The sequence below is a fragment of the Aotus nancymaae genome, unplaced genomic scaffold (genome assembly GCF_030222135.1).
Source record: "Aotus nancymaae isolate 86718 unplaced genomic scaffold, 86718_ANA_hifiasm-v0.15.2.pri h1tg000072l, whole genome shotgun sequence".
Taxonomy (NCBI): domain Eukaryota; kingdom Metazoa; phylum Chordata; class Mammalia; order Primates; family Aotidae; genus Aotus; species Aotus nancymaae.
In genome coordinates this window covers 19134381-19146185 of record NW_026988487.1, presented here as the reverse complement: position 1 = coordinate 19146185, position 11805 = coordinate 19134381, and positions in this window count along the sequence as shown.

Here is an 11805-nt window from a genome sequence, read left to right as displayed (position 1 = left end):
GATGGGGGCACTGTTTCACAACCCAATGTCCTGACTCAGAATCTTGGGATAAGGCCAGGAAATCTGTATTTTCAGAAGTAGTTCTGGTGATTCTGATTCATAGTCAATTTGGAAACCATCAGTCTAGTGCGAAAGGTAAGCTGGGTCTCAAGGAAAAAAAATGATTTGCACAGACTAACCTGACACACAGCCTAAACAAAGAGCTGAGGATGCAATGCTCAATGATGTACAATGCATTCCTGTTTGGTTGCTGGAAACTGCTCTATCAGAGGCCCCAACATCTCCAGTCTTTTGAATTTATAGGTTCATACACGGGAGTCAGAGGACAAACAGCCTGAGAACTTCTTCAACATAGAGAGATACAACATTTACCATTTTCCACCGCCTTCTGCCCAAGCCTTGCTGAGTGCCAGAAGGTCTTCTGAGTATCAACGCATATGGTGATATTTTAGTTATTTTTATTCCAACTCACTGCGTGCTTCTACACTTGGTTGGCGTTTTAGAGTTCATTCCTGATTGGTGTTTGCAGATGAGATCTTGGTGGGAGGAGAAGAAGTGCACAGAACTACCGGATCTGGCATGAGGATGAATGAAGTTGTCTGGTTGCTAATTGCTCCCAGGACTTTGGTTGCATGGGATAGGGATGGGGGGCTTTAATGAAAAATCTGTGTCTAGGCAGGCAATGCCTGAGCTAGGAGTCGGTTCACAGTAATGCAGGTCCCTGGCTGGCACATGATGACAGATTTAAAATGCTTTCCTTTCCAACTCTTCCCTAGCCAATGCACGTGGTGATGTTTGCCAAGACATAGTTCCTAGGGCTTGGAAACATGTCATAACATCTGCCAGATTCCCTCACTTCCTGCCTATAACACAGTATTATCCCCATTTAATGGACAGAAAAACTGAGGCCCAGAAGGAGAACTTGATATGCCACAGTGCTCAGGGAGTCAGTGCTACTCCTGGAATCTGCATCCGTGTCGCTTGCTTCCCGGGGTGAGACTTTCCAGTGCTCCATGCTTCTGAGTGCTTTGCTTTCTGCAGCAGCTATCGTTCTCTCCCCAAGACTGGCAGGCATTGGCCCTGCTATTGGTCTTTACTGTTGGTGAGGAGGTGACATTATAGCTAATTTCCATACAAGTGGGTCCTCTTTTGGAAAAAGGAGCTGGCCAAACTCATAGACTGCAGTAGAATCTTAGGGGTCCTCTAGGAAGAGGAGGCCCTGTCTTTTTAAATGCATGTTTAAAAAGCTCTGCAGTTGGAGCTTACAGATATAGTGAGAGAGGGAAGTAAACTTGGGGCTCAGGGTAGGCATGCCTCTGAATACTGCCTTGTGATATTTTGGTAGCAGGTTCTAGGGGCTGGGTCCCTGGGCCTCCCACTCTGTCCTCTTTACCAAATATCTTCAGTAAGTTCCAGCTGACCCCATTCTTCCTATGAGCTGCTGCCTCCATCCCTACCATCCGTTCTTGCCTGGACCATTGCAGAGACCTGCTCTCGGGTCCTCCTTTCCACATTTCATCTTGACACAGCCAGCAGCTCTGTCTTCCTCATGCATACCTCTGATTAGGCTGCTTTTCTTTTCCACTAGTTCACACATCTTCGGTGTCTTCCCATGACCCTCAGAACTGAACCCAACTGCCCGTGTTGACATTCAAGATCCTCCAAAATGTAGCTCCAAGCTTGCATTCTAAAATTTTAAAATGTTTCTCCTATTCCTGGACCAAATTCCAGCCATACAAGATTTCTGCTTCTTGCCTACTCTTTTGTCCACCCTAAACTATCTCAGTTGAACCTTCTCCTTTAGTCTCGCTCCATCATTTAAGAGAGGTCCTGCTTATGCCTCTTCTTCACTGAGAAGTGTAACCTGACCACTGAATCTATTGCCACCTGCTCTTCCTCTGAGGTTTCAATTCACAGACCATCGGAATTGAGGATAGGTTAGATGATATTGACTGTCATTAAGGAGAATATTTCAGAGGCTATTGCTATAGATTGGGTAAGAAAATTCCCCTGGTAGGAAAGAAGGGGTGGTGGGCAGGAGAGGAAGGAAATGGCTGTGGGCTGGTGCTGAACAAGGGACCGCAGTCCTTGGACCAGGAGGTTGGAATTAGGGACTAGAATCACAATGCCAGAGCAATCTTGTCTGTCTTGAACCTGCATGGAGACCAGCCAAGTCAAAAGGCCATTTGTTCATTGGTATCATGCCCTCCCCATCCTAAAACCATGCCCTCACCCCAGCTTCACCCTTCCAGCTTCATCTTTTTCAGAAAGAAAATATAACTGCCTAGTTTTATTTTTATTTATATATATTTACATATTTGTTAGACACGGTCTCACTTTGTTCCCCAGGCTGGAATGCAGTGGCATGCTCACAGCTCACTGCAGCCTCAAACTCCTGGGCTCAAGCAATCCACCTGCCTTGGGATCCCAAAATGGTGGATTACAGGCGTGAGTCACTGTGACGGACCAACTGCCTAATTTTATAAACAAACTGTTTTCTTGAAAATCCCAGAGCTATACAATAGAGTAGACCTGTTCCCAAAACTGGTATCCTAGAAAGAGCCCAGAGACTGCTTCGGTGGCCTAGAATTCCGGTTCTGGCTTGTATCAATCTGATTTCTCTTGAAACATATTCCCATTTTTTAGGGGAAAAAATTTCACCTAAATTCTGAGGGCTGTGAATGTCATCTTGCAGTGACATTCTGAGGGCCCTTATTGATCAGATTGTCCCGGAGGTTGTTAACTTTGCTGAAAGGAGAGAGAGGCCTTACCTGGCTCAGCGAACACCTGGGAACGCATGGTGGCAGCAGACACAGAAGAGCTGGGGAGACCTTCATGTTAGAGGGCAAGAGTTGGAGGTTTCTGAGATTTTCTTGGCCTCTCTGCTCCTTTGGCTGCTTTACTTAATTTTTTTAACCAAATCATCATGTTATTTTATAGAATGTAAAGAATTAGGGAGAAGAGAGGGAATTCCTTGGCAGAATTATTGTCAAAGAATGATGAGATGAGATCCAAAATCTGCAGAGTAAGCATTAGGTCCTGGTGAGGTTTCCAAGAAGCAGAAAAGGGAAGCAGTGGGCTGGGACTGGGCATGTTTTCCATCCATTGCTGAAACTAATGGGGTGGAATAGGAAAGGGGGGTGCAGTTATGCCCAGCCTGAAAATAGAAAATGCTGACCAGGCACGGTGGCTCACGCCTATAATCCTAGCACTTTGGGAGGCAGAGGTGGGCGGATCACGAGGTCAGGAGTTCAAGACTAGCCTGGCCAATATGGTGAAACCCCGTCTCTACCAAAAATACAAAAATTAGCTGGGTGTGTTGGCACATGCCTGTAGTCCCAGCTACTTGGGAGGCTGAGGCAGAAGAATCACTTGAACCCAGGAGGTTGCAGTGAGCTGATATCGCACCACTGCACTCCAGCCCAACAGAGCGAGACTCCGTTTCAAAAAAAAAAAAAAATGGAAATGCTCCTAGTTGGATCATCTTATGGACTACACTTTCTTTGCACTTAAATATGTTTTCTGTAGAAAAGAGAGGAATAAAGTAAATTGCAGTCATCAGAGAGATGACTAGACCCAAAATTTGTACTATCCTCAACTCTCAGCATCTTCATCATGGACTTAAACTATGTCTGGGATTCCAACCAGAGGTTAGAAAATCCTTATATTTCTAAACTTTGCCAGCAGGGTTCTAAGTAATACCACTCTTCACAACCCAGAGTGGTATTAATTAGAACTTTGGCTGAATGAAGGACTCCGGGAATCCTATAGCTATAAAGCTATCTTGTAGCTTTATCTTAGTATCAGAGGACATGTGATGCTGGGTAGCACATGAAGATCTTGGAGAGCTGTGGTTTTCAAACCTTGCTTTAGCTGTCAAAGTCTTCCCCCAAGTAAAATCAAAGAGGAATTCCAATATATCACCAGGGCCAGTGGACTGGTCTGTGTGATGCAGGAGCTGGAGGCCTCTGTCCCTCACACTCAGCTCCAGGGAACAATAAAGTGTAAGATGGACTGATCCAGTAAAGCTCTCTCTCCCAAGAACACATATCAAGGCAAGGTATCTGATGCAATATTGGTGGACAACTTGATGTAGCTTCTACTTGCTCCAGTGGATGGTTACCGGTGCAGGGTTGAGAAATTCGGTAGCACAGAGCATTGGAGAAAAACACTGCATCAGATGCCAGCTTGGAAGCATGTCATGAATATTTGTCTAGCTACCCCTGCACTGCACACTCATCTCTGGCTCCATCTTTGGTCATGCAGATCCTTACTATTGACTCCTTGAATTCTTGTTTTTTTCCTCTACTATTCCAAATTTTAGAAATTGTTGCTGACTTCCATCTTCCCTCCTCCATGGAGCCCTGCTAGACTGCTCAGATTTGGTTAGATAATACCCTTTCTACTGCCTGAGTTGTACATTTCATTTATTTGACAGTAAATCCGACATGTCAGGCTTGTATTTTATTTTCTAACCAAAAGAGGAGGTTTTCCCTAAGTCCTCTATGGGAAAGAAAGAAGACTTTCTTTCTTCACTGAAAACCTATGAATGACATGGGCATGGAAGAAGGGACAGGAGCCTTGCCTGGAGAGGACCAGCAGTCTCTTTTGGATGTTGGATCAAGGATAAGTCAAGAGCTATGACCTTCAACTGAACTTCCTCAAGCCAAAGCCTTAGGTTGTACCTGTCCTGAGACCAGGCAAAATGCCCACTTTTGTCTATTAGACTGATTCCCTATGCTCATCAATCACTGGATGTGGGAAAGAATGAAAAATAAGAAACTGTATCTCAGTTTCTATGTCTGGAAACAGTGGGATCATAGTGTTATAAGGGTTAAATGAATTGACAAATGAAAAGTGCTTTAAACAGCGGCTAGCACATGGTAAGTTCTCAGTAAGCTTAACAGTCATTAATTTCAGGAACTTCAGAAGTGTGGCTAGAAAGTGCTAGGTAGGGACTCAAAGTGTAAGACAATAACATTCTCATGATTTCTCCCAAACGGAGGCTCATGCTTCCAAATTGAGACATCTTGCAGTGGGCGTGGTTTTCCAAGGAATGCCTTGTGTTGTGGAAAAGAAATGATGAGGAATGCAAGAGAGAAGAAAGAGGTCCAAGATATCTTGACAAGGATCAGGTATTGGGAGTGCTTCAGGCTTCAGAGGCATGGATGTGGTTCAGGGACAGCAGCTTCTGAGTGATATCAGTGTCATAACTTGGCGGGATGGGACTTCAGTGACACCAGAAAGTTTGTCTGCTATTTTAATTTTGCAGATTACCTTCCCAGATTTCAGCTTGACTACCTGCAGAACGTGAGTTTGGGAATGTTAAGCCAGCATTTCAGACCATCTGGATTTGGCTGTTCTGCCCAACTCAGCTGTATTCTGCAGAGAGTGGGTGGCTGTCCAGCTTCTTTCTGTTTCTCTTTTTTGGTGACTCCCTGGCAGCAGCCATCTAAAGTGGATTCAATTCACATTGTCTTCTACTGGGGAATGAGAAACCTGTGGTCAGAAATAACTCCTGATGGAGGCTGGAAATGAGTCACTTGTGGTGAAAACAGATCTCCTGGCTTCCTACTTGGTCCCCCAAAAATACAGAACCATTAGATGGGAGTAAATCTGAAAACATGAACTCCCAGCTTTGTTCATTGTCTCAGATTTCCTCTGAGACTACACAATCAGAGGAAGAATTGACGAGGACCTGAGAACCACTTTTTTCCACCCTGTCCTTTCACAGAAAAACCGAGACCCAAGGACAGAAATAAAATCCTTAAAATCATGCAGAATTAGGCCCAGGTGTCTCCGTGCTCAGGTCCTGGATATATCCCATGAACCTTTTACTACAGTGTACTCTCTCATTCTGGGCCTCATCGCTCCCTTCCACAAGACAGAACCAGCTGATATTTGCTACCAGCCTTTCCCAAACTTGCTTTGAAGTTCTTGGAAGAAACATTCCATAAACTTATTTGCATAGCGTTTAGCAATGCAGCTGACATGCAGTAGAAACTCAATAAATAATGATGGCTACTTGTGTTGAATTTGTTCTTCAGGCCAGGAGCCACAGAATGTATGTACGTTATCTAATTTAATCCTTCTGATTGACTCTGAAGTAGATGCTTTTATGGTGCCTGTTATAAAGATAAAAGAACTGAGTCTTAGAGAATCCAAGTATCTTATCACAAGGTGCATGAACACACTCTAACTATGCTGAGCATGCACCCATGTGCCTTTGTTTTCAGTGCTACTTGCCTATTATTTCACATAATCCTCCTATGGCAGGTGTCTTTAGCCCTACTTTACCAGGGAAATTAAGTGATTTGGGGGTGAACCACAGCTGGAGCAAATCCAGGAGATAGCATAGGGTCTTCTAGCCGCATCCCTACTTTAATACATTGAACTAGAATCTTTCGGGAAGATAATTTAGAATCTGTGCTTTTAGACAAGTCCCTGGTGATTTTAATACACAGCCAATTAGAAGCCATATATCTAGTTTAAGAACCTGTTTTGTGATTGAGTAAACTAATGCCCAGTGAGAAAACAGAAGTTTCCCAAAGTTATCTCACAAGGTGGCTGCACAGCAAAGCCAGGACCTGTTGATCACACATGAGGCCCAGGCCCTGCATCATGTAGTAGCTGCTATATTGCTTTACCTAGGCCCCATCTACCTGCCTGGACCAAGGTAGTCATTCTCTTGGCTTCTGCAGCATCAGTGGTCAATAAGTCTCTGCTGAGTGCCTCTCTGTGGGTTGCTCTTGGCTGCAGAGAGCTGCTTTCCTCAAGGTCACATCTCTATTTCTAGGGGTAATCCACATGCAATAAGTGGTTGTTGTAGGCATAGAAACTCCTGCTCCCTGTCTCCTGAATTGGGCCTGTTCAATTCTGAAGGGTCATTTCAGCTCCAGAATACCCCATAGGATGAGTCTGGGGGCATACAGGAACACCCCTTCAAAATTTAAAGACTAATAATTGCATCTCATGTCTCCACCATTTAGAAAGAAGCACAGTGCCCAGTAGGTAGCTTACCTATACTTAGAAGGGAGGGCTACTCACATACACAGAAAGTTATCAGTTGTGACTGGAATGCTGAGCAGGAATGGGGTCTGCGGTGGGTTCAGGTTGTGCCATAAGAGATCCTATGGTTTGGGTCATAAACCAGGCAGACCTGATGGTATTAGAGTTAACTGGGATGGGAAAAGAGGCCCACTGGGCCTTGTGAAATCTATGGTTTAGTAGAAGAACCTGACATTTTGGAGCAAAGTCAGGCCATCTGAAGAGGAGAACTTGTATCTTTTGAAAAAAGAAAAAAAAAAAAAAGTTCCCAGTGTGCTATTGAACCCTTGCAGAGACAGGGAGCCTGACCATGGGAAATCAAATGATTTTGTAGCCAGAATTTTGCACTTTGCTCACTATGAGCTGGGTTCAGTCAAACCTACCAAATCATAATGCCAGGTGTGCCCAGCAGCAATTTATTGTAAGATTGAGGCAGTGCATTGGGATTGGGCACAGCAGTGCCAGAGGGCATTGCACAGTAAACCATATGAGCAGATGGCTCAGACCCCCATGTCATCCATACTGCATGCCACTCATTTCACACCCATGGCTGACTGGGTGTCACTTATAACAAGCTGATTGAGGAAGAAAAAGGTTGAGTATGGTTCACAGATGATTCAGCTCAGCATGTGCATATAAACGAAAAATGGATGCCAGTTGCTCTGCAGGCCAACTCAGGGATGGCCTTGAAAGGGAGATGTGAGGGGAAATCCTCTCAATGGATAGAGTTTGGGCAGTTTTCTCAAACCAGTCATTGACTTGTATATACAGAGAGGTGGCCTCAGGTTGAAATATATATGGACTCATAGATGGTGTTGAATGGTCTGCATCATTGGTCAGGGACCTGGAAAGACAAAGGTAAAAATTCTAGAGGAAAGGGGTTCTGGGAGAGAGGCATGTGGATGAACCTACGAGACAGGGCAGAGTATGTAAAGATGTGGTGCTAATCCCATCAGGGAATGTGGACAAAAAGAATGACTAAGGTGACAAGATTACTCAGCCCACTGGCATCAGCCAGCTTCTGTTATTGGTCACTACAGTGCTGAGACAGTGAGAATATGAACAAAATCATCATAGTAGCAGTTTAGATTACACATGGACTCTGTAGCAAGAGCTCCTGCTCTCTGAGAATGATGTAGTTGAATGTCCAACCTGCCAGTAACATAGGCCAGTTGTTAATTCCCGGCTATGGCGTCATACATCAGGGAGACTAACCAGCCATTTGGTGGAAAGCAAATGTTTGATTACATTGCACCTATTCTACTCTGAGAAGAGCAATGACTCATCTTAACTAGATTAGACACCCTTTCTAGGTATAAGTTTGCCATTTCTGTTTCCAGTACCTTAGCCAGCACCCTTATCTGAGAGCTCCACTGGCATGAGATGCCACATAACATCACTATAGACTGGAAGATACACTACAGCAAATAAGGTGCAGCACTGGGTGTATGACCATGAGATCCACTGACCCTACTGTATACCTGTGTTATCCACAGGCTTCCAGGATGGTAGAGTAATGGAATGGCTTGCTGAAGGCATAGTTAAGGCACCAAATTGGAAAGAATATCCTACAAGGAAGAAATACCATCCCCTAGGATTCAATATACACCCTAAGTCAACTAATATATGATGCTGTATTCTCAACAGGTAAAATTCATAGATCCAGGTATCAAAGGTGGAAGTAAAAGTTGCCCTACTTACCATCACTCCCAGTGACCCACTTTGGGGGATTTGTGCACATCAGGGCTATGTGGATTTACAAATCCTGTTTCTCAGAGGAAGAATGCTTACCCCTTGGTTTCTAGAGGGAGTCTCACTAATCCTCAGCTGTGGCTGCACTCTATCTCTTTAGACTTGCAGGCCAAGAAACTAACAGGCAAGGAGAGGAAGAGGTCACCATCCTGGCCAGGGTAATGGACCTTAATCATCAGAAGGGGTGGAGCTACTTATACTCAATGGGGGTAGATAATATGTTTGGCATCTGGGTGGCCCATTTGGATGTCTCCTGACCCAATTTTAATGGCAAATGGACAATAGTAACAGCCATATCCTTGTCCTGAGAAGAGTATGGAGACCGGGGCTGAACCCCTCGGAGATTCAGGGTCAACCCTGAAGGCAAGCCACCTAGATCAGCAGAGGCACGCGCTGAGGGTGAGGATGATCTAGAATGAGTGTTCTAGGAGCAGGCTGATAAGCATCATTTCTAACCTCAAGACTAGTTGCAGCTGTTGGGGGTGGCTACTGTTCACCAACCTTCCTCTTGTAATTTTCCTAAGGAAATGAGGCTCAACAGATTCCTGGATGAGTTTTCCAGAATTTTGTATATAAGCAAGTGGATTTGAATGGCACACGGGGTGGGTCATGGTGGAGTTCATAGTGTGCTGCCCAAATTTTTCCCTTCCGTGTCTAAAGTGTTTCTTCCTCAGCTGCTCTGAGTGTTGGCAGTCGATGCCTCTCAGCTGAATTTCCTCTGTGAGACCTGCCCTCAGCTGAAGACAGCTGCCTTGCCTAGAGTTGTGTCCTCTTCCAGGAGCAGCCAGCAGCCAGGACTGGTTCAGATAGGGGTATAAAAGCCTGCCCCCTCGACCTCATTTGTGCCATCTCTGTTCTAAAGCTCCCTGTGGGATTGCTGAGATCTGGGCTGCAATTGCACCACAATATCAAGTCTCCTTCTTAACTTTCAGCAAACCCTGCTTCAACATCTTCATCTAAGAGTTTGCTTTCCAGAGAAACCAGTTGGTGACATCCCTGATTCCTAGTTGAGATCTGTGTGACATCAGAAAAGGTAAACACCTCCAATGTTTTGTGCCCAGAGTTTTATACTCCAGGCCTTGGTGATGCTATTCCAATTGGAGGTGAATTGGGTTCAGGATTCCTTGAGAGAGGACAGAGTAACTTGGCATAGAGGATGTGAGCAAATTCTGTTCAGTCCTTCACAGAGGGCACCTCTTCCCTCTACTCCCCTTCTTGATCTCCTCATCAAGGTTGACTTGAAACCTGAGGGTCTACTGATCCCAATGAGCTATTCCGTGGCCATCCCATGGCTGTTGCCTTCCTCTTGGACATACTGACCTCTGGAGGTACATCCTGACTGATTTTTAGGGCTGAAGTTTGTTAGGCTATAGGAGAGGCAGAGAGGTTTGTTGTACTCAGAGTAAGGACCAGTGATTGCTCTGAGTGGGAGCCCTTCTGTAGTAGATACACAAAGCTCTCTGATAGTTCCTGGAGTCCATGCTTGTACTTGAGGCTCTCATAGAGAACTCTTACAGAAATAGAGAAATTGTACCAGTTACCCTGGCCCCTGTCTGACTTGGGCTTATGAGTATAGAATCTTCTGACAACATTCCCTCCCCCAATGGGTGAAGCTAGTGATGCTTTCCAAGGAGTAGTACTCTCAGAATAGGAGAGCTTGGTGGGTCATTGGTCAGATCCTTTAAAAGATATTAATACACCCCTATTATTAATGGGGTAACTGAAGCCCAAAGTAACAGTGACAGAGAGCAGTTCTCTGTCTGGGATGAAACTGAGGTCATCTGCCTCCTAGATCACTGCCCTTCCTAATGTCTCACTCTGTTTTTCATATTGCCTTGTGCCATGGCCACCACACATAGTGGTCCAAGGGGGGCTGTCTTGTGGATGGCGCCCCTGGGAGCTTTGCGTGCAGCGGCCCTGCTGGGCATGCATGACACAGCAGGCCATCGGCCCTCCATATCAATGGCCTTAGACCACACAGAGTTATACCAGCAGGGTACCTGTGACCCTTTTCTCCTCTTGGGGACATAGTTGGTCTCTGCGTTCAGGCACATGGGTAACATGACCAGTGGAAATGCAGGCTGATTTTGTATGCTGAAAGGGAATTCTGATTTAAGCTGCTTATACATAAAAATGAGGTCCTGTCCATTTGATTGGAAGCTCTCAGGCTGGTAAAGTTAAGGTGTGAGTAAAGAGTGATAGAGAGAAGTTAATTTTCTGAGTCTAAGAAGCTAACTTTTAATTACAGCTTTGTGGCATTTAGAAAGTGTCCATGTCACTGGTTCTACTTCTCCATCCACAATATTTGGCGTTCCACCCTGCCTCAGCCATTCTTGCAATTACCTTCTTCTCCCCCCGCTCCCATCTACCAATATCCAGTTCCATAACTCCCATACACTGCAATAGTGAGTGAAGTTCTTCTCCTTTCTCTTCCCAATCCAGCCCATAGGCACCTGGCTGCTCTTCCTGAAGCCCCTCATAGTGTGGTCATGGCTATTCTTGCCACTGAACTAAAACTTGCAATGCCTGCTATTCCTAGAGTGACCACATGCTCCAGTTGGCTTAGAACAGGGTTAATGTATATCTGTTGTTCCAGAATAATAATGAATAATACCACTTTTTTTCTCTCAAAAGCATCCGAACTTGGCTGGTAAGAATGTTCACCTTACATGGAGCACAAATTCTGCTCCTAGACAGCCTGGCCTCAAACTGCTTTCCAAATTTCCCCACCATTTCGCACATACTCCAACACTGACACCTGATGAGCTCCCACCCAACTGTGTAAACGCACCATGATCATTCTTACTTCTTGGATTTAGTTCAAGCAACACCTCTTCTCTTCTACCTAGACTGAAATACCTCCAGCAGAGCCTCTCCACTTTGTGCATGCACCAAGACCTACTTTAAGCTCCACCTCACCTGTAAATCCTTCACCTAAACCTCTGGCCAAGGGTCATTTAGCTTTCCTCTGATTTTCCCAATGTTGGTCATGTCTGCCTAGTCTGG